General features: G+C 37.9%; 1 long non-coding RNA gene across 1 annotated transcript; it reads left to right on the top strand.

Moving 5' to 3' along the window:
* Positions 1–6,382: 6,382 nt before the first annotated feature.
* On the top strand, positions 6,383–14,454 carry LOC112392103 (uncharacterized). Its single transcript, XR_003001627.1, has 5 exons — positions 6,383–6,459; positions 8,810–8,992; positions 11,687–11,755; positions 12,606–13,356; positions 14,174–14,454. It is a non-coding gene; the product is annotated as an uncharacterized LOC112392103 (long non-coding RNA).
* Positions 14,455–22,393: the final 7,939 nt, after the last annotated feature.

Here is a 22,393-nt window from a genome sequence, read left to right as displayed (position 1 = left end):
ATAAATACGTCTCCAGTAGCCATTGTTATATATAAGAACCCAAAAATAAATAAGAAAAAGCCAGAATCGAAATTAAAATACAAACACTAAAAATGTTTGAAACAAATAGTTACTATTCTTTTTTTTTTTTTTTTTTTGCGGTACGCGGGCCTCTCACTGTTGTGGCCTCTCCCGTTGCGGAGCACAGGCTCCGGACGCGCAGGCTCAGCGGCCATGGCTCACGGGCCCAGCCGCTCCGCGGCATGTGGGATCTTCCCGGACCGGGGCACGAACCCATGTCCCCTGCATCGGCAGGCGGACTCTCAAGCACTGTGCCACCAGGGAAGCCCAGTTACTATTCTTAATATAAAATGTCCATAAAAAATAAAGTTCTCTAAGGAATGAACAGGTGAAAAAATGGGTGTTGAGAATCCAAGGGAACTGAAAAAAAGGTGGCAACTAAATGTAATGTGTACTGGTTGAGAAAAATGGCAGAATTAGTGTCAGGCATGGGCGGTATGGCTTATTTGTATGCCCGATACCCAGAGATTTTTACTTGGTGGTGAAGGGAATATTTTTAGTATATTATGAATATGCATTACTACGTCTTCTATTTGTTTTCTTGTCAGAGACTGCTTATTTCACCCCACTGTCTCTTTCCCCTCTCCATCTAGGAATGGGATCAGCAAAGTTTTATCTGGGCACATGGTTGCCCAGCTAGAGTCCTGGATCCTTTGCAGTAGGGGTGGCTATGAGACTAAGTTCTTGGTAATGAGAAGTAAACAAGGGTGATATGTGCAACTTCCAGATCATTTCCATTAAAGCAATGTGCTTATTATCTTCCACTATCTCTTTTCCTATCTTTGGAATGAAATATGGCCCAGGTGCTGGTGAGGCAGCTTTGACTATACAGAGAAGCAAATGGAAACTCTAGGGTTGAGAGAGCAACAGGTTGAAAGGACCCTAGATGACCTTTGGGTGCAGAGTCTTCTACCTTAAATGGGATTGCCCTGATAGTAGAGTCTGAGACAAAGGCCTGCAAGCAAGTAGTTTATTTTAAAATGGTTCCAAGGGCAGGAATGAGGAAGAGAGGAATGAAACAGGAAGGTAGTTATCAAGTTGGCCACTACTAAAATTGCCTGGTGTTCCATTCCTTGAAACCCTCTGGAGACCCTTATGAAATGCATTCCAAAGCTGCCTGCCTGGGATAGAAAGGGGAAATCATTTTTCTTACTGGTTCTCAATTTCTGCTGACTAAAATGGCTCTAGTGGTTAACCATCCCACTCTCTGGAAAACATACACTGATATCTTTTAGATTCACTTGGGCATAAATTAAGACATATACCACACAGGCTCAAGGTGCAGTATTGTCTGTGTGCTCTGAAAAGTTGGTTAGTTTGTGAAGAACTCCTTGCCTCAGAAGTAGCTGCAGTAAGAAGTATGATTAGGGAGATAAAAATGGTGCAGAAGAGATGGTCAACACGATGCGCTCCTTGCACCACTCAGATCCACTTGTGTCCTGCATTAATCCCAGTTTATCACAGCATTCCTTTAAAGTTATGGCTGGCCACAATTTCAGCAAGCACTTAATATAAGAGGGTTTCTGGAAAAAGTTACTGTCCTATTACTGTAGCTAGTCCTGTCTCTGTTACTGTCATTTATCATTTCCTTTCTCCACCACATTTTCTAAATGTTTTTTTGAGGTATAATTGACCTACAGCACTATGTCAGTTCCAGGTGCACACATACTGATTTGATACTTCTCAGCATTACAAAATGATCACCATGATAAGTCTACTTACCATGTGTCACTTATACAGAGTTTTCACAGTTGACCCTTGAACAATTGGGGGTTAGGGACATTGACCCTCCTGCAGTCGAAAATCCATGTATAACTTAAAGTCAGCCTTCCATATATGTGGTTCCTCCATTTTCCAGTTCATCCGTATTCTCGATTCCACATCTGCATACTGAAGCAACTGCAGATCATATAATACTGTATAGTATTTACCACTGAAACAAATCTATGTATGAGTAGACCTGGGCAGGTCAAACTCGTGTTGTTCAAAGGTCAGATGTACTATTGACTATATTCTGTATGCTGTATATTTCATCCCTGTGACTTGTTTACTTTATAATGGGAAGTTTATACCTCTTAATCTCCCTCACCTATTTCATTTATCTCTCCATCCCCTCACCTCTGGCAACCACCTGTTTGTTCTCTGAATCTGTGACTCTGTTTCTGTTTCGTTATGCTTGTTCATTTGTTTTGTTTTTTTAGATTCCACATATAAGTGAAGTTATACAGTATTTGTCTTTCTCCGTCTGACTTATTTCAGTTATAGTAATACCCTCTAGGTCCATCCATGTTGTCACAAATGGCAAGATTTCATTCTTTTTGATCGTGCAAAAGCTTTTAAGTTTCATTAGGGCCCATTTGTTTATTTTTGTTTTTATTTCCATTACTCTAGGAGGTGGATCAAAAAAGATCTTGCTGTGATTTATGTCCAAGAGTGTTCTTCCTATGTTTTCCTCACAGAGTTTTATAGTGTCTGGTCTTACATTTAGGTCTCTAATCCATTTTGAGTTTATTTTTGTGTATGGTGTTAGGGAGTGTTCTAATTTCATTTGGGCCTTGTTTTTATATCCATTCAGCCACTCTATGTCTTTTGTTTGGAGCATTTAGTCCATTTACATTGAAGGTAATTATGGATAGGTGTGTACTTATTGTCATTTGGTTCATTGTTTTGGGGTTGTTTTTGTAGTTCTTATCTGTTCTTTCTTCTTCTTTTGATTTCTTCCCTTGTGATTTGATGAGTATATTAGTGTTAGGTTTGGATTCCTTTCTCTTTTTTGTGTGTAGATCTATTTTAGACTTTTGATTTGTGATTACCATGAGGTCTATAAGTAAGTAAATAAATAATTTTTCCCCCCCAACTTGTTCCCTGCACTAAGGAGCCCAAAGTTACCAGATAGTTTTTGTAGCATCAAGTTCAGTGTATTTTTTAGGTCCTCCAAGTAGAAACACTTCCTACCCACTCTCCTTCCAAACATGGACTTCAAATACAGCAGACTCAAAGTCAAGAAGCACAAATTCTGCAAGTAAGTCACAGGGAGTAATGGCTTGAAGCCAATTCTCATTTCGCCCCTTGGTTCTGAGCAGTATGTCTTCTAGCTCTGTGGGCACATAACCATGTATTGGCTATGATGGTTAATATTATGTGTCAGCTAGGCTTGGATAAGGGATGGCCAGATATCTGGTAATACATTATTTCTGGGTTTGTCTCTGAGGGTGTTTTTGGAAGAGATTGACATTTGATTCAGTAGACTGAGTAAAGAAGATCCTCCCTCACCAATGTGAGCAGGCATGATCCAATCTATTGTAAGTCCAAATGAAACAAAAAGGCAAAGAAAGAGTGAGCGCTCTCTCTCTCTTCTTGAGGTGGGATGTCCATCTTTTTCCACCCTCGGACGTCGGAGCTCCTGGTTCTCAGGACTTAGGACTGAATTACTCTTAACAGGTTACCTTGTTCTCCAGCTTACAGATGGCAGATTGTGGGACTTGTTTGTCCCCATAACCATACAAGCCAATTCCTATCATAAATCTCCTTTTTCTATGCTCATTGCAGCATTATTCACAATAGCAAAGATATGAAAAAAATCTAAGTGTCCATCAACAGATGAATGGATATAGAAGATGTTGTACATATACGAAATGGAATATTATTCAGCCATGAGAGAAAAAGGAAATCCTCACATTTTCTACAACATGTATGGACCTTAAGGGCATTATGTGAAATAAATCAGAGAAAGACAAATACTGTGTGATATCACTTGTATGTGGATTCTAAAAAAGGCAAACTTACAGAAAGAGTAGCATGGTGGTTACCAGGGACTGAGAGTTGGGGGAAACAGGGAGATACTGGTCAAAGGGTAAAAACTTCTAGTTATAAGATGAATAATTTCTGAGACTCTAATGTACAGCATAATGATTATAGTTAATATGCTATATTATACACTTGAAAGTTGCTGAGAGAGTAGATCTTAAATGTTCTCAGCACAAAAAATGAAATGGTAATTATGTGGTGTGATGAAAGTATTAGCTAATTCTAAGGTGGTAATCATTTAGCAATACACAAGGATATCAAATCAAATGTACATCTTAAACTTATACAAAGTCAATTATATCTCAAGAGAAAGAGAAACAATAAAGGAATTTTAGGGAATAAATGTTACATTGATACTAAAAAAATAAAAATAAATAACATATATATGTGTATGTGTGTGCGTGTGTATATATATATATATCTGATTGGTTATGTTTCTCTGGAGAACCCTAATACACTGGCCATTGATTTAGTGCACATACTTCATGCTTGGAGCACTCCACCTTAGCAGTGATCATCCCTGATCTGGTGCTTATCTATTCCTTTTATTACTATTATTATCATTATTGTTAGGTTTCTGGGTGAGGAGAAATATTTAAGACCAGCAGCAGACAATGTGTCAGTGGCCCCAATTTCTTTGTTGTAAAGCAGGTTTCTTGGTCTGAGTGATATACTATCATATTGGATCAGGTATTCTGTAAGTCTTCAGGTGATGGTGGAACTGTGGGCAGAGACGGCAAACTGGTATCTGGAAGAAGTGTCTGTTCCGGTAAGGACAAATTGTTGCTCCCTTCAGAATTTAAGGTTGACTCAAGGTGACCAGTTTGTCTCCCAAGTGGTTGGTTAGTCTCTTTGTACATGAGAGATAACCAGTACACCTATCCTAAACAGCTGCCTACTTCTAGAGAGAAATACAGATTTATCTGTTGTTTGAACCATGATTGTTATGATAATTTAAGCTGTACTCCAATTAATGCAGACGTTATTACCTAGAAATAGGGTGCTGCTTTAATAAATACTTTTAAAATGTGCTTATGGCTTATTGATTGGGAAGTGGATAGTAAAGAAGCAGATATGGCAGGCTGGAAAATGATTGTCAGGTAAGAATTAGACACTTTGTAAGCAGAAGTGAAAGGGAATATAGTTCCAAGTGAGTCGTTCTCATTCTGTAGTATAAAACCTGAGTTGACGAACGTGACAGTATTTGGGTACTCCCAGGTTTGGCAAAGTTAATGTCTTTAGTACTCCAAATCACAGGAGACAATATTATCCTTCAGATCATTTCTCAAGAGCCTCCATGTATGTTAGCCAGAAAGTGGAAGCCAGCCCTACAATAATGGATTAAGAGCATTCCATTCCCACCTAAGTATTTTTTTAGATGGCTCTAGGTAATCACTACTAAATTAAGAGAAAGTTGGATAGACTGAACACAACAACTGGAAAACAAACTAGACTATGAAAGCTTAAGAATTATAACCAGATACGATCTTTGACTGGGACTGCATTTATATGGACATAACTGGAACCAAGTAGACTAGGAGCCTACTACGTTTGGGGGGAAACAGTTTGCCAGAAAAATCACAAACTCGGTACCTGTCTCCAGAAATCCCCAACTGGAACCTGTACCAGTAAAAATCGGACTGCAGAAGTTGTGCAGTCATCAAGAAGGGAATACACTCAACAACTCACTTCAGATGTGTGCCAGTTATCAAGTTATGCCTTTCAGCTCCAAATTCACCCTTCATTGCCTCTTCTGCAAAAGTGGAGCTTCCCTTTGATGGAGCCTGCCAACTGACACTGTTAAGCTTTGTCAATAGAAGGGTCTGGAGACAGATTGTAGGAGGAAGGGGTTTTCTTTCCTGGTTCTGGTGCGCTCACCCGGTGGGCTCTTCTCCATTGCCCACCTCCCTCAGTGTATAACAGCAGCGACTGAGGCAGCAGATAATGGAAAAGAATGACTCTCCCAGAGGGTAAGACCAGTGGCCATGAGAGCAGTAGACAAACAAGTTCTTTCTAGAGATTCCAGAGATCAGAATCAGAGCCTAACCAAAGAGTTTACTTTCTTGCCTGGAAAGGAAGACTTCTCAGTTCCTGCCAAACAGGAATATCACAGTGATTACTATGCTTCCCACTTGTCATTTTCAGAATGGTAGTTTTTATTGCAGCTCTTTATCCTGTATCAAGACGTATGGTAGTGTAACTCGTGTATTAGATAATGAACTGCTGGTCCTTGAAGATCCACCTTTAGATCAGCTGGAGAGAAATAAACATCACTAGGCAACCCTAGATTTTGAACTGGGAACAACAGCTAGATGCACTTGAAGTTGCATTCCTTGGGGAGGCTCTGTGTTTTCTGCATGGGAAGATTGGTGCATGTGAATATGTGGGAGCTAGAGGCCGAGGACAGAAACTTCTGTTTTCCAGGATTCTTTATCCATTTTCCTTTTAATAATATAACTCCTTGAATTTTTGGTGAGTACCCCAGCCAGAGACTCTATTCTCGCATTCTCCTTTGTAGGTATGTAAGACTGGGTTCTTGACGATGAAGTATGAAGAGAAGTGATACATGTAACAGTCTTGCTCTTAACACAAGTAAGTGTCTGCTCCCCTCTCTCTTTCCCTTGGTCTTAAGTAAAGACACAGTGCTGGTGAGCCAGTTCTGAAGATGTGGTCAAGCGGAAACTCAAGGGTTTTAAAGAGCCCTACATAGGAAACCTGAGTTCCTGAATGTCCTTATGAAGCAGAATCTCCTGCTTACTTCTGGACTGATATGTGAGAGAAAAATTTTTAAATATTTTGTTGCTTTTGTGAGCTGATGTAGGTCTCTTTGTTGTATCAGCTGAGACTGCTCCCTAACTAACACAATCTTTCTTATATTCCTTTCAAATTAAGTGTATTATTTTCCTTCCATCTGACATGGAACTTTTGCAGTATTTCTTTCCCTTGAGTCTACCCCTCCCATTTTTGCAAAGAAGAGTTTGCAGCAACCTTTGCTTCATCTCATTACTCTTTACTGTCACTGCTGCAGGCAGAGCCCATGATGTAAATGTAAAATTGTGTTCAGCGTAAGTTCCCTTGAGTATGTAATTATAACGCATTCCAAGGTGCACCTAAATAAGAAGAATCTGTTTCTCCAACTTAAGATTGCTTTTAGTGTTAATCACACAGCAAGATAGAGACAGAGGCAATAGCTGTAGTAACTAACACTAAATGAGGCAGACCACAATATAAAACATTATCCATTTTCATTGCTGATGATCTGGGGAGGATTCAGATAATTTAGAGGCCCTAAGGGTGGGATGGGAGAATTCTAATTTATTTTGGAGGTGCGCAGAATATTTCATAACAAAGTAGTATTTTTGTTCATTCTCAAAAGCACTAAGTGACTTGGTTCTGTTTTATCCTGAACACAAGATGATTAACAAAACATTATCTGTGATTTCTGTTATCAAATCACAAATATTGATCAGGTTTCAGTTATGTCATTTATAACAAGTAAATATATATATATACATATACATGTATGAAGATCATTTAATATAATACACTAAAATATGTTTTTAAAGTATGTAAATATTTACATATATATGAAAACTTTAAAACATACAGAAACAGTCACTGTAAAAGTGATTTACTATTGATGATCAGTTCTTTCATTGACTAAATTCAAATGTACTTATCTCAAAACTCAAACTCTTATATGAAGCAGAGCTTCATAAATAAATAAATAAATAAGTAAATACTTTCATTATTTACTTCATGAATAAATAAATCTGTTTTTCTGATTGGATTTTAAACATGCATCACAAGACTCACAGAAGTTTGAATCTAGAAACTTTATGTAAGAGAAAGTGTTTTGTGAGTCATTTAGTAAAAATATTCAAATAATTAAAAATAAATGCCTTCATTTTCCAAAATAAATGAACGTAATTGCTAACACTATCTTGATGCTTTTGAAAATATATTGTGAGAAAGTAAAGGGGTATAACTAATTTCAAAACTGGGAATCAAATAGAGGTAAAAAGTTTAGAAATGATGTAGTATTTCCCAAATTTTAATCATTTTAAGCCGCTTTCAAAATTTTTGCCATAGCCATATAACACAAAAATAATATTTACCTTATTATTTTATCATATTCATTCATTTTTACTTAAATATATTTAATTTTTAAAATCAGCATAAGGGTTTTACTTGCCATAAATATTATTCTCAGCACATAATATTATTTTCTAACTACTTAAGTAAAATTATTTTTAGGTGTGCTGTCTAAAGTCCTCTCACATGGCCCACATATCATGCTTTGTAATGTATATAAAATTCTTCTAGTATTCAGGGCATAAGTAAAATACAAAAATCTGCTAGACTTAAAATGTCATTGTGGTAAAAGTGTATCCATGCCCTAATCAGCCAGCGTAATAATAGGTAATAATAATAATTCTATCACTTGAAGGTACTAAAACTGTTGAGCAAACCAATAAAATTTAGAACACATTTTATAGAGAAGTGTGACATAGAACAGCTGGTGTTATTAATAAGGGTAACTTCACTCCCTAACTGAGCTGCTCTGGCTTCACATTCACCATAGTTAAAGAGATAAGGGCTGCCAATGAATTGTATCTCTAAAATTAAATATGGTCAGTAGCAATTATGTTACTAAAAGAAACTTGTTTATGTCCAGCTTTTCAGGAATATTTCATTTGCCCAGAACAATTGAATAATATACTTTACAATTATCTTTGAGGTAAGAAAATAATTGTCAGCACAACCCTGAACAATAGTTTAGGTTTTGGTGATTGTATTTGTGCATATCTGTAAATTGCCAGTTTGCAGGCAAGAACTCTCAAAAATCCAAATTATGTTCACTGTATAATAAAGCAATAAGAAAGATTACTCTACAAATTCAGTACACCGTTTTCATTGACTATGACACATGTTTCTACAGGGCAGTGCATTTGGATTTGGAGACAGCGTCTTTATAACAGGGGTTTTCTATCACCCAATGTGTTGGATTACCATCAGCTTACACATGTGGTTATGGACCAAAATGCTGGATGGAGTCAAGCTTCAACCCACTTGGGGTTTTCTTGGAGTTTTCTTGGAGTTTTGCCCAGATCAAATGTGCTTGGTAAGCTGGGACGCCATACGTGCTTTTGATGGACTACAGCTGAGTCATGGAACTTCAGTACTCCATAAACCCACTCCAGTTGTTCTGAGTACAGTGGGGAGCCCTAGCATGGCCACGGAGAGCAAGGCTGTGCAAATTCGTCCCTCCATGTTCCATCAACCCCATGTTTTCCGAGTGTGCTGAAAGCTAGCTCTCAGGCCACCTTCTTTTCTATCGCTGTATAACAGATTCCCACAAACTTAGCAGTTTATAACAACACCCATTTATTAGCTTCCAGTTGTATAGGGCAGAAGCCTTGCACAGCACGGCTGGGTTCTGCTCAGGCTAAAATCAGGGTGTCAGCCAGCCATGTTCTCATGTGGAGCTAGGCTTTTCCTAGCTCATTCTTGTTATTGGCAGAATACATCTTTTTGGTCTCGTAAAACTGAAGTTTCTGTTTCCTTGCTGGCTGTGGCTGTGAACTTTTAGAGGCTGGTCCCGGTTCCTTACCACGAGTTCCCCTCCATCTCAACAATGGAGAATGACCCTTTGACTTTCTCTAACTTCCTCTTCTGTGAGCAGCCAGAGAAACTTCTCTGCTTTAAAGGGCTCATATGATTAGGTCAGACCCTCCAAGATAATCTCCCCATCTCAAGGTTAGTGACCTCATATAACATAACCTAATCTCAGGAGTAAAACACATTCAATTCACAGTCCTGGAGATTGCGCAGGGTGTGTACACCAAGGACAGGGAATATAGGGGGACATCTTAGAAAACTGCCCGCCTTTGAAGCTTTTGTCACTTTCACGCTCAGCTTTACAGACGTCTTTGACTTCTGTCTACACCCGAGTCATTTTTAAAACATTTTTTTCCAAAATAAACTCAGAAAAACTCAAATTGTCACTAAGTTAGTCTACATGTAATAAAATATACATGAAAGAAGTGTATTCCTGGGCTTGCAAACAGGTTTCAAGGTGACACCAAATAAGTTTAGATACTATTCATCATTTTCATTGCAAATGTAGCCTCAACTAAACCATCACTTTATGGTGAGGCACTTTTGTGACAGTATAGTAGCTGACAATAGGTTATAATAATGACATTGTATTAACTCAACATGGTTTCTTTGTAACTCATGTCAAGCCTACTATGTATGCGAAGTAACAGGATTATTTTCATACTAATTTATGATTCTTTTCCTACAGAAAATGTATTTTTTAGGATCTAGGAGATTAGTAGGCAAGAAGTAAAAAATGAAAGTAATCATTGGTGATTTTGTCATGTCCACCTATCCTGAAATGCCTTATCCTCCTCTCCACATCTGATTATTAATTGGATTCTTATAGTAGCTAATTCTCAGCCAAAACTTTGATTTATCAAAGTATAGATGAAAAGGTACTTATTAAGAACACAAATGTCTGATTTGGAGGTGCTCACTAAAACACTAAAATGTATTACTAAGCATCAAATGGCTAGTCTCAAATCAGGGTAAAGACCAATGATAGAAAATAAAATATGCAGTGATGTAGTGTAGCATTAAGAATAAGAAACAGTCAGGGCTTCCCTGGTGGAGCAGTGGTTGAGAGTCCGCCTGCCGATGCAGAGGACACGGGTTCGTGCCCCGGTCCGGGAAGAGCCCACATGCCGCGGAGCGGCTGGGCCCGTGAGCCATGGCCGCTGAGCCTGCGCGTCCGGAGCCTGTGCTCCGCAATGGGAGAGGGCACAGCAGTGAGAGGCCCACGTACCGCAAAAGAAAAAAAAAAAAGAATAATAAAGAGTCAGACACTGGATAAGCTACTTAACTTATCTTGAGTCTCAGGTTTTTCCACTATAAAAGCAGGGTGATCCTCCAACTTTACTGAATTGTGAGAATTGAAGGATGTATCAAATATACAGCTTTTAATAAATGTTCAGTAAATACTTCTCTGAAAGAAATAATAAACTTTAAAATGGGAGAGGTCACCATTTAGATAGAGAACACTCCATAGATTTAATTCGACTTGTAAAAATTTGTAGATTCAGCTGCTGAAACAGAATAACAGTGGCTTAAATGATACTAAAGTACTTTTAATATTTGAAACAAAGAACATGTAATAGTGGAATTGGTTAGATGATAGAATGGTTTAGAGAAGTCAAGTGGATGATGTGTCAACCCAGGGGTGAGCAACAGCGGGGAGTACCATCTCCTTACAGGACAGAAGGAGGATGAAGTGTTCCTGAAACTCAGGGGATGGGACTATTAAGGAGATCAGCCAGAGATGCCAACCAACGCAGAGGGAGGAATACCCTACTTTCTTCTTTCTAACAAAAGGCAGGTCACACAGTAGCCCATTGGGTTTGAGAGGAGCAAAAAGGTAGTGAGTGTGTCTGAGGTGATCAGATCCTAGAACAGCATTCTAACTGGTGGGACTAAGAGAAATATACTTGACCAGCACCTCAGATTTTAGGTAATTCAAGACAAGCCTGGATCCTGAAAATACCGTTATGATTAATTCCCTTAATTGTGTTTTCCCAGAGCTTCAGAACCATCACTAACAAAAAGAGAGCTGTCAAAGATAGAGACATTCCCTAAGCCCCTCCAGGCACGGCTGTAGAGGAGCATAAGATTGGCAGCCTGAGGAACAATGATCAGGACTGTGGGCCTTGCCCTTCCTGGCCACAGGAGATGGTATAAAGCGTCACTTTGCTGTCTCACGTTTGCTCTTTTTCCGAAGGTGGTGATGCTGCCTGTCTTCATCATTATATTTGGTAGTTTGAGATGGAGAAGAGCACGTTCTTTAAAGGTGAGCACAATAATGGTATCCCAGCCTCCACGCTCTTAGTATGGTACAATTTTGACATGTCTGTTGAGATGTGGAGAGGGTCTGTGTTTTCTCGCTTTGAATCTGGGAGAGCCTGTGACCATGGGAAAACTGACACTGTGAGTTTTGAGGCTGCCTCCTGGTAGGGGTACAGCTTCTGCCTGGTCTTCTTGAGACACTTGCCCTTGAAACCAAACCAGTATACTTTGAGGAAGCTAATTACCCATGGGAAGAATCCACGTGTCACCATCTCAGCTGAAAGTCAGTGTCAACCAAATATGAGTACCTGAGTCCTCAGATGATTCCAGCCATCAGCCTGTAAGCCATTTCAGCTAACTCCAAGAGGGGCAAAGATGGCACGTCCCCACCAAGCCCTTGCTAAACTGCAGAGCAAAATAAACATTATTGTTTTGAGCCACTACGTTTTGGAGTGGTTTGTGACTCAACAGTAGATAAACCAGAGCATAGGGTGATTAAACTTACAATTTAGTCAAATGTTGCCAGATATGATACATCACATTGGACAGGAAACACGTGCTTCTCAAGAGATCCTGGACATACCATTTTACTTAGTAGCTAGATTTGATTTTGTGTTCTCTGCCTCTGGGGAAGTGTAAGTGCAGTTTCAGTTGTAGGTGGGATAATTGTATTTACTCTATTACATAGAGGAAATGTGGGAATTATTTGTGTACGTCTAAAATGATGTTATAAGCAGGACTTTCCTGTCTCCGTTTTGACAAAGGTACCAGTAATCAGTGTCAGAGGACGGATCTCAACTTCATATTGATTTATTCAATGTGGAGTGCTTATAATGAGCCACTTTTTATTCTAGGTGCTGGAGATAGAGCAGTGAACAAAGCAGTTAAAATTGTCTGCCTGCAAGAAGCGTACGTATGCAGAATTAGAAAGGAAATGGCTCTAAAGACCTGTTCCTTAAGGAGTATCAAAAGGGGTCAAGGTAAAGTGGAGTTTGGGTAAGAGACTTTACTGAAGAGTTGTTGGCATGTGTACTGGTCAGGAGAGACCAAGTTATGCTGTGGTTTTGCACAGATGAGCCAGATGTCAGACATGTGTAGGATATCATGGATCTTGTTGTGTAAGGGCCAGAAAACCTCAGCAGGAAAAGGAGGAAGATGAACACATACAGGAATAAGAGTGTGGAGAGAATGGTAGAAGACCATCTGGAGGTGAAATTCATCTGACCGCCTGGGTCAAGGTCGCTGTGGGAGAGAGATCCTGCATTAAGGAATCTCTGAAGAGAGGAGGGGTGGGCGCCAAGAGCAGAAGGACACTCTCCTCTGTCCCCCCACTACCCTCCACTGCCACTTCCCATGACATGTCTCCAGAGAAAGCAGGTCCCAGTTTAGGATAAAAAGAATGTTTGATACTGAATAAAATTTAAGATTTTGTTTCATAATTTGTACTGGGCATTCTACTTTTTTAAATTGAAACTGCTTACCACTACCAGTAACTGAAGAACTTTTATTTTCTGTGAGTGAGTGACCACAAAAACCATGAATCTGCTCAAGTATTCTTTCGCCATGAGGAAAGATTACCTGAACTGAATAACTTTTGAAACCAAGGTAAGAGACATAACTTAATTGTCACTGTGATCACAATCCTTACATCATGCTTGTTCAACACACCCAGTTTGCCTCTGTGGGGTAATAAGTGTGTTTTACCTAGGTGGACCGTGAATAGTTCTCCATGTATCCTACTCTGTTACTGGTGAGAGAAGTCCATTTTCCTGTGGGGAATGAGTTACTCCACCTATCTTTAGACATAAAAGTGGACACCTGAGTCAGTCTCAGTGAGAATGTTGGGTAAAAGGTAGCATTTGACCCCAAAGTCCATGAGACTTTACTTTCATAGCTATAGGGGAAGAGATTCATCTTCCAGTTGGGGTTACTAAGTTGTGGGTGGCCATTTTTTCCCCATAATGTGGAATAAAAGAAAGATAGTGCAAGCCTGTATCATTTTAATCCCAGATCCATGAAGATTTACCGTGAAAAAAAATCTTACTTATACAGGCCAACTAAATTTACATTTTTACTTAAGCTAGTTTGAGTTGTCACTTGCCACAAAAAGAGTTTTGACCAATGTTATAATATTATTCTTTGACCAAAGAATTATACCTTCCTCTCACTTTTTCACAAATTGAAAGTGAATTTAAAAAATTATCAAATAAATAAGGTATAAAGTAAATTCAAGAAGAAGGCTGCTGGTGCTTGGCTTGAATTCAAACTCAACCCAGTGGAGTGGTTTTTGATCTGATCCTCTTTGGCAAGTTAGGAATCCTTATGATTGTGCAGAAGACATCTTCAAACGTGGTTTGCAGGGCTTATAGGTGCTTGCAGATTCCCGTTTGGAGTGAAATTTCCTGACCTCTCTTATTCATAGTCTGAAGAATTTTCTCCAGTGCTGGACCATCAATGAAGGTGTCTGCTTTCAGTATCCCTTTTCCAGAGTGGCAACTTGTGTCTAAAGATAAGCTAAGCGACTTTTCATCAGTATCTACAATGTCACTTCAAGGCCTCTAATCCAAGGATTTACCTTATTCATGTGACTGAAAATATCTGTCAAATGACCCAAAATCCATGAATCAACTCTTCCCCATCAAACTGACCTGGAATTTGGGTTGTTTTTCTCCACCTAACAGTAAAACTTCTGCAAAAGGTTTATTTAAATATGTGAAGACTTGTCTTTTGGAAATTGGCACATATATTATATTTCTTGTTACGACAAAACCTCTTGAAAGGTAGTAATTCAAGGCCCCGTTTAGCTGTTGACATGCCAACTTGTGATCTAGTGTTCCACTGACATGTGGCACTTCTTTCTTCATTCACCCACAAAACCAGACGAGTTCCAACTCCCTGGGGGCTCATCTGTGCTTGGAGTAGCAGGACATTTCTTCCAGCTGAAATTTTCTTTGGCAAAGTCATGTCTTGAAGATACTGATACCACCAAATGGGTAATTCTTTTTTGATGATATCAGTGGAAACACCATGGACAAAAAACAGGAGCTGATTGCACTGACATTTAATTGTTTCATCGAATGGTAAGCTGAAGGGAAAAATAACAATAACTTACATGAATTTAAATTTAACTTATGCAAATGTTAGAATGTGTTGTGATGATGCTTAAATACATGCACACAAGTACTTGACTGAATTTGACTAAAACCATTTAAATAACATTTAATCTAATAACTGGTCATAAGATGACAATTGTTTTAAACCAGATACTTTGAAAGATAGTATAATTTTTTTCTTTTAGTTTCTATCAGCAGGAATTTTTTTATATTCATGTAAATATAAGAGGATGTCCAATTTGTTTGAGATATAAGGCAAATATGCGTCCAAGATACTAAAATGGTAAACATCATTTTGGAATGGTTGCTAATTGTACTTAGCTAAATATTAAACTGTCAGACTTTCAGAACAAATATTATTCTTGAGCATGGGCCATGCTTTTGAGTTTATAAATATTAGTGTTCAATCAACAGTTACATCTACAATAGTACATATCTTTACTACTGACTCTAGTAGAGTAAATATCTTTAATTTTTTCTTAATGATTAAATTAGTGTGTTATTCATGTTACCTATATACTAGAGCATAATATTTAAGAAAATTAGTTGTCTAACAGCATCAGCATATATGAAGGACTTGGGTGGTACATAAATAATGTCTTCTGATCACATTTATCCTTTAATAATAATAATAATGATAATAATATCTCTTCAGAATCTTTTCTAATTTCGGCTTAAGTGTCATGTTCTCAAATTTACACCAGGTCATTACAAAAAATAACTGCCTGAAAACTTGCTTTTGCATTTGTTATATGAAACATTTTGTTAATACATTGTCTTTCCTGAATCTTAATATACCAGTTGAAACAAGTACTGAGAAAAGAGAAGGAAAGAAAAGCAAGAAGGAAGAAAGGAAGGAAGGGAGGGAGGGAGGAAGAGAAGACGAAAGGAAGAAAGACAAGTAAAGAAAGGATTGGCCTCTTAAGGATGTGGTAGTCTTTTCAGAAAATGAAATGGTGCCTGTCTACTTGCCTTTCTCCCCGACTGGGCTGTGAATTCCTTGAGGACAGAAAGTTTATCTTCTCCACTTGTATTTTTCTGGTCTAGCACAGAAGTTTGTATGTGATGGATATTCGAGAATATTCGGTATATAAACGAACGAGCAAGCAATATTTCTCTCTCTCTCTTTTTTAATCCTGGCAGAAAACGTTAGCACTTTTGCTTTCTCTTCCTCTTTGGGGTGCTGATTTTCTATTTAGACCTATTTGTTATATTTAATGTGGTGGAAAGTGCAGAGTCTCTGAGGCTAGATGGCTTGAGTTCAGATCCTGACCCCATTTAAGGCTGTTTACTCACAATTATTATTGTTTACTTTTTTTTTGCTATTTCTCAACATCCTGTTCCAACCTAGCCAGACTCCTGTCCTCAGTATCCCACAGGCAAATCAAATTACTATTTTTCCATCTTCTTTCATTTTGTTCCCATTTCCTGGAACATCTTTCTTTTTCTTTTCTATTTGTCCAAGTTATATTCAGTCTTCAAAGCCCTCAGTGGTTGCTTCTCTTCAGTGAAAACTTCCCTGTTGCATCAAGACTTCCTTGAACCCCTTGGCACTCACTGCAAAGTCTAATGCCCATGTTTGTTCTTAATTTTCATTTCTGTGTCTTTGCGTCAGCCTTGCCTCCCCAACTAGTCTGTAATTTCCATTAAGGTAGAAATCATGTCTCTACCTCTTCTGTATAACACTAAACAGCCCGGTTCTTTATTCTACCTGGAACATATACTTTCATACTTTGTTTTCCCGTGTGAAATTGTATGGATGATAACATGTTACATGTTACAAAACTTTCACATGTATTCGTTACCCATAAACATCTAGAGTTATTTTTATAAGAATAATTCTAATGTAAAATTACACCATAAACAAAACATTTTAAAACGAGAGGTTTCAAATAGATATATTTAAAACATAATGAATCAGAATAAAATTTTGAGATGGTGTCAAGTTTTAAACATACGAAATACATTTGAATATAGACTATATCAACAAACTGATAGTTCTAGGAAACTTTCTGAGAGAAGATTTATTTGTCGTAGAATTCAGGTCAGACCTAGAAAACCTCAAATGTTAAATTTCTAAGAAGGTTGATTGAGCCCACAAAGGAAAACAGGAGATTGTACAATATTTTTAAAGTTGCAGGAATATCTCATTAAACATTAACATTATTCAGTTTGCCTAAGGATGTGTATGCCTCGAAATAAAGAGTGTATATGTCTCCAAACACAGTTTTCCCGTCTCTCTCCCCTGTGAAGCCCGGTTCCGTCTTCTTGTGATTCTCTTCTAATGCTGTCACCAGCACAAATATGGCGTGGTTCATTCTGAAGTCCTCTGACCACAACAACTGCAAGATTTCTTTCAGATGTCACCAGATCTCTAAAGTTAGCATAAAATAAGATTAGCGTTTGGCAGCAGTTCACATGTAGATGATGGTGGAGAGTTTCAGGGCTCTCTTTGGCCTCAACCTTAGATAGGACCCATTGCCTGCCTTTCTCTGTAGAGGATTCCCTAGACCTATGGGGACATCACTGCTGGACTTGTCAAACACCCAAGAAAGACAGACTGGATGGAATGAATTCTATCATTGGCTCTATTACCTGAGGTGGGGCATTTGAAGGTTTAAATTTGCTAAGTTGGCGGTTTTGCCTCTGTTTCCAGTCCCAGGCAGAAGACATGGACCTCCTTATTTGTCACGCCAAGTAAGCCTGAAAAATTTTCCACCAAACCAGCCAGGGACTCTGGGACTCTGGTGGGAGCCAAGACAGTCCATCAGGCCTCAGCTGCCATATAATGAGGCCATCTGGTCCTGCGTGAGGCACCCCCAGCATTAGCGGAATCGATAACAGCCATGACTGTCATTAGCAACATCACCACACAAGAAAAGGCCCTGCAGAGCCATATTCCATAGTTATGGATACATTTTAAAAAATCACGAAAAATTTATAAGCATCTGTTTTTTAAAAATGTGTATAATCTGCTTTGTTTTCTGTTACATGAAGGATTTATTGTTATTCTCTAATTTCTACCAATTAAAATTTTCAAACAGCGTAACTATAGAGACTCGTTAATATTTACTTGGAATCTTTTAGTCCATATACAGTTTTCTATATACTTATCAGTATTCTTTTTCATGAAATAGTCCCTTCTATTTTCCAAATAGAATTTACTGAAATGTGAGCCAATATAAATATTTTCCCTGGATAGACAAAGTACGTTAATTTAAAGTAGAAACCATACATACCGCCTATATATTATTTTCAGCATTTTTTTCCTTCACAGAATTGTGTTTCTCACAGATGTTTATGTATTGTTCTGTGAACGATTGAATTAGCTGGGTATTGCCACTTTTGAACAGTTGGTGGCTCCAATGCTTTGCAACTGTCTTGTTAAGTGTAGCACCAAAATAGGCTAGCTCTCTTTTAAGTGTTCAATGCAGAATCTAAAAACGAAAATGCATTTGAATGAATATGGTGCATTTAACCAGAAACTGAAAGTTATGTCAGATATGAATTCAGAAGAAAAGTTTTAAAACTAACATGTGATTCAGACTATGTAATATAAGCGCACTTAAGGGATCAAAAGTGTTCCACTAGAAATATAATGTAAGCCACATATGTAATTTAAAAATTTTCCCAGTAGCCACATTTTAAAAAGAATAAAAAGAAGTGGGTAAAATTAATAATATATTAATTTAACCCAATGCATCCAAAATATTATAATTTCAACATGTAATTAATAGAAAAAATTACTAATGAGACACTTTGCATGGTTTTGTTTTCTGCAACATCCAATGTGTATTTTATACTTATAGCATCTCTCAATTTGGACTAGCCACAGTTCAAGTCTTCAATAGCTGCGTGTGGCTAGTGCCTACCCTGATGGTGAGTTTGGGTCTAAAGTAACTAAGGGCAACCCTTCTATTCAGGATAGATGCAATCTATGAAATATTGGATGGAAATTAATTTTTGTAAATGAAATTTTGTAAAGGAAATCTTATTTTTGAACTAATTTTGGTCCTAAGGTTGAAGCTCTTTTCATTTAGAAAATCATCCACGAGACTTTGCTCTCAATTTTAATAGATAAGAAAGAAATGTGTGGCTTAGCTAGCAGCATGTGAGCTTGTGTTATTGGTATTTTTAGGGATTTGTGTTACTGAAGGATTTTTGGATTTCTTTAGAGCCATTGGTCCCTTAATATCTTAGACAGATTGTAAAATTTCCTCCATGCTTGACTTTGATTTCCAGAGTTTAGCTCACCATGCTCTTTCATGTGGCGTTTACAAAGTCTCCTCAGACTCAATTGTGTGTCACCCTTTACAGGCTGCTGTTATCATCTAGATTCTAAAGAGCACAGCCTTTCGAATTGTACTAGCTGGGTTTTGAGTCCTGGCCTCACAACTAATTGGTCATGTGATCTTGGACCAATTATATACTCCTTGTGCTTCAGTTGACATCTAAAAATTGCAGAAAATTATAATGCCTGGCTCACGAGTTGTGAAGATTAAATAAGATATGTTAGTGCTAGATATCTAATACTGTACCCAATAAACAACTTGCATGTGTCTTAGTTCAATGTTTAGATCTTGTAAAACGTACCAGGGGCCTCTCTTATTAATTCTATAATATTTAACAAAATAAAATAACCTGACACTAGGCCTTTATTCTTTATCATAAAGTGAGGAACCTCATTGGAAGGTGTTTCTTATTTACACAGATAACTTAATAAATACAGTCTAGGTCAGTCTTCCTCAGAGTTCAGGATAGGTTCTTTTGAATAGTTCACAAGGAAAGTGGCTGAGGAAGCACAGTGACTGAAGTGTATGGTTCCGGACAGCATTTTGGAAAGTATGGTTTCAAACTAAATACATGATTTTCTCATTTCTCCCTTGTGCTGTTTATTCTTTATTATACAGGATTTATTTCATTGCTAAGGAAGGCAGAAATTTAACTTTTCAAGTGTAAATCGTCTGTACATTTATACAACATGTCAACTAGGTGATTATGGTGTGCTAGGTATTATTGTTACATTGGAATTTAGAGAAAATAAGGCATTAAAAAAGATGGAGAACAGTAAATTCGTTCTGGGCCTTGGTGAATAAACTTGACTTGCTACTTAAACATATAGAAATTGAACATGCTTTTCAAGCTAGTCAAGGATGTTTATTACTTCCTCAATTGTAAATTGAGGCTTTACATCAAAAAATCTAGAACATCTGGAAAAACAAGTCATCTGTACCATCTGTTATAGTCTAATTCAGGAATAATGATCCAGGGAGGAAAAGGAAACAAAAACCAGTAAGCTGGTAACAATTCCAAAAACAACTACTAGAAAAATATTTCTGTAATGATTAGTATCTTGGATTTTTCGATTGACGAGCATTTACCATCGGTGGCCACAACGGTTAGATCTATTTCTGGACAGTAAAAATCTGGGATAAGTCAGGAACTGGAAACTTACTGTGAAGGGTACCATGTAGAATAACTTAAGATGAAATTGTACAGTAAGAATATGTTGTATTACGTTTTAGTTCTTCATCCTTTAAATATTCATGAATAGATTATATTTCTACATTCAACAAATATTTATTCTATGCTTGCAATCTGTAGGCACCTGAGATCGTTTAAGTAACTTCGTTTCCTTATTATGTGTTAGGCTCTCTTTTGTATTTAACTACCATGTTTTTTGTTTTTTGGGGTTTTTTAAATAAATTTATTTATTTTATCTATTTATTTTTGGCTATGTTGGGTCTTCGTTGCTGGACGTGGGCTTTCTCTAGTTGCAGTGAGCGGGGGCTACTCTCCGTTGCGGTGTGTGGGCTTCTCATTGCGGTGGCTTCTCTTGTTGTAGAGCATGGGCTCTAGGCACACAGGCTTCAGTAGTTGTGGCATGTGGGCTCAGTAGTTGTGGCTCGCGGGCTCAGTAGTTGTGGCTCGCAGGCTCTAGAGCACAGGCTCAGTAGTTGTGGCGCACGGGTTTAGTTGCTCCGCAGCATGTGGGATCTTCCCGGACCAGGGCTCTAACCCGTGTCCCCTGCATTGGCAGGCAGATTCTTAACCACTGCGCCACCAAGGAAGCCCACTACCGTGGTTTTTGAATGCACCGACTTTCACACTGGAACTCACATAGGTCTTTGCAGAATAGGTGAGTTATGGGAAGTTGAAGCTTGGATTGGGCTGACAGTAGTAAGACTGACGAAGAGTAAATCCCAGAGAATTTCTGAATGGAGAATTGATAATACGATGATTGACCGTATATGAATGTTAAAAGAGAAAGGAATACCCATGACATAATACAATAATATGATAGCAGTTCAGTCTGAAATGTTGTGATGAAAGTGATGAAACTAAAGCACTTGGATAAGATGTTTTTTTCTTAGTGATGAGAGCATTATTATTTGGAGAGTAGAAGTCTGATGAATGCTGCTCTTGAAGAGGTTTCTAGGGGAGTGAAGCAGGCAGGCAGCTGAGGACGAACAGACATATTGTAAGCAGAAAGCAGAGCCAAGACATTGTTTGATGGCAAACATTTTGTTATGAACCATAAATAGTTGGCTATGGAGCTCCCCGAAACAGAACTCCGTAGCCTGCCAGGGCAGAAAAAATTCTGTGAGCACATTAAAAGTTTATTTGTTCCATGTTTTCTGCTTCTAATTAAAATTTCATAGTAAGAAAAAAAAGTTTTAGCTTTAACTGTAAATGTATAGATGTTTGTACCGTGCAGACTCTGTTTTTATTTTAAGTCTTACAGATTAGCCAGAAAGGTAAATAAGAATAAAACTATTAAACTGATTTTTCTGTGATGAAATTTTAAAATTATTAGATATAATATTTTGTTCAAGGTATCAGTAATTGTTGTGAAAATCAGAAATGTAACATAAAGGAAGCCCTATAGTTCAGTGGCCCAGGGTGATTCTTTTTCCCCACATGCTTCAGTGAAAATTAGCCAAAACCAAAAAATAATCTCAGCTTTTCAGAATTCTACTTCTGTTTTACTTAATTTCTTTGTGTATGTGTGCATGTGTGTGCATATGTATCGTGTAAGTATCTGTGTGTTTTCCTCTTAAATGATTCCTTGATTAGAGCAGATCAAGTTTCCAATGCATGTTACTGGGTCTTAAAACAAAATATTCATTTTGAAACTTTCTGATTATCTGAGAACAAATACTAATATTCTAAGCTAACCACATTTGTCTTCTGCTAATTGCTTTGAGGCTACAAAAATGAACTCTTCATTGGTTCTGTACACAAGAGCTTCACTTTAGTGGAGGTGATAAAGGAAGACATACGAACAATCATATGCAATAACGAGGTGATAAATGCCACAGAAGAGGAACAAATGAAATAACATGAGAATGGAGGAGGGGATCATGCCTTCATATAAGACAAAGTGGTTTCATGAACAATGAGTATAATTTGAGACACGTGTTGGGACTGGGAATGAAGGTCGAGGAACCAACAGCTTACAAAGGCACAAAGCTGGGAAAAGAAGCGATGCAGTTTGGCTTGAATGAAGTATAAAAGGAAACAGTGGA

The sequence above is a fragment of the Neophocaena asiaeorientalis genome, unplaced genomic scaffold (genome assembly GCF_003031525.2).
Source record: "Neophocaena asiaeorientalis asiaeorientalis breed wild unplaced genomic scaffold, Neophocaena_asiaeorientalis_V1.1 scaffold378, whole genome shotgun sequence".
NCBI classification, from domain to species: Eukaryota; Metazoa; Chordata; class Mammalia; order Artiodactyla; family Phocoenidae; genus Neophocaena; species Neophocaena asiaeorientalis.
Note: the sequence above shows the minus strand (reverse complement) of the source record. Positions and strands in the feature narration are given on the sequence as shown.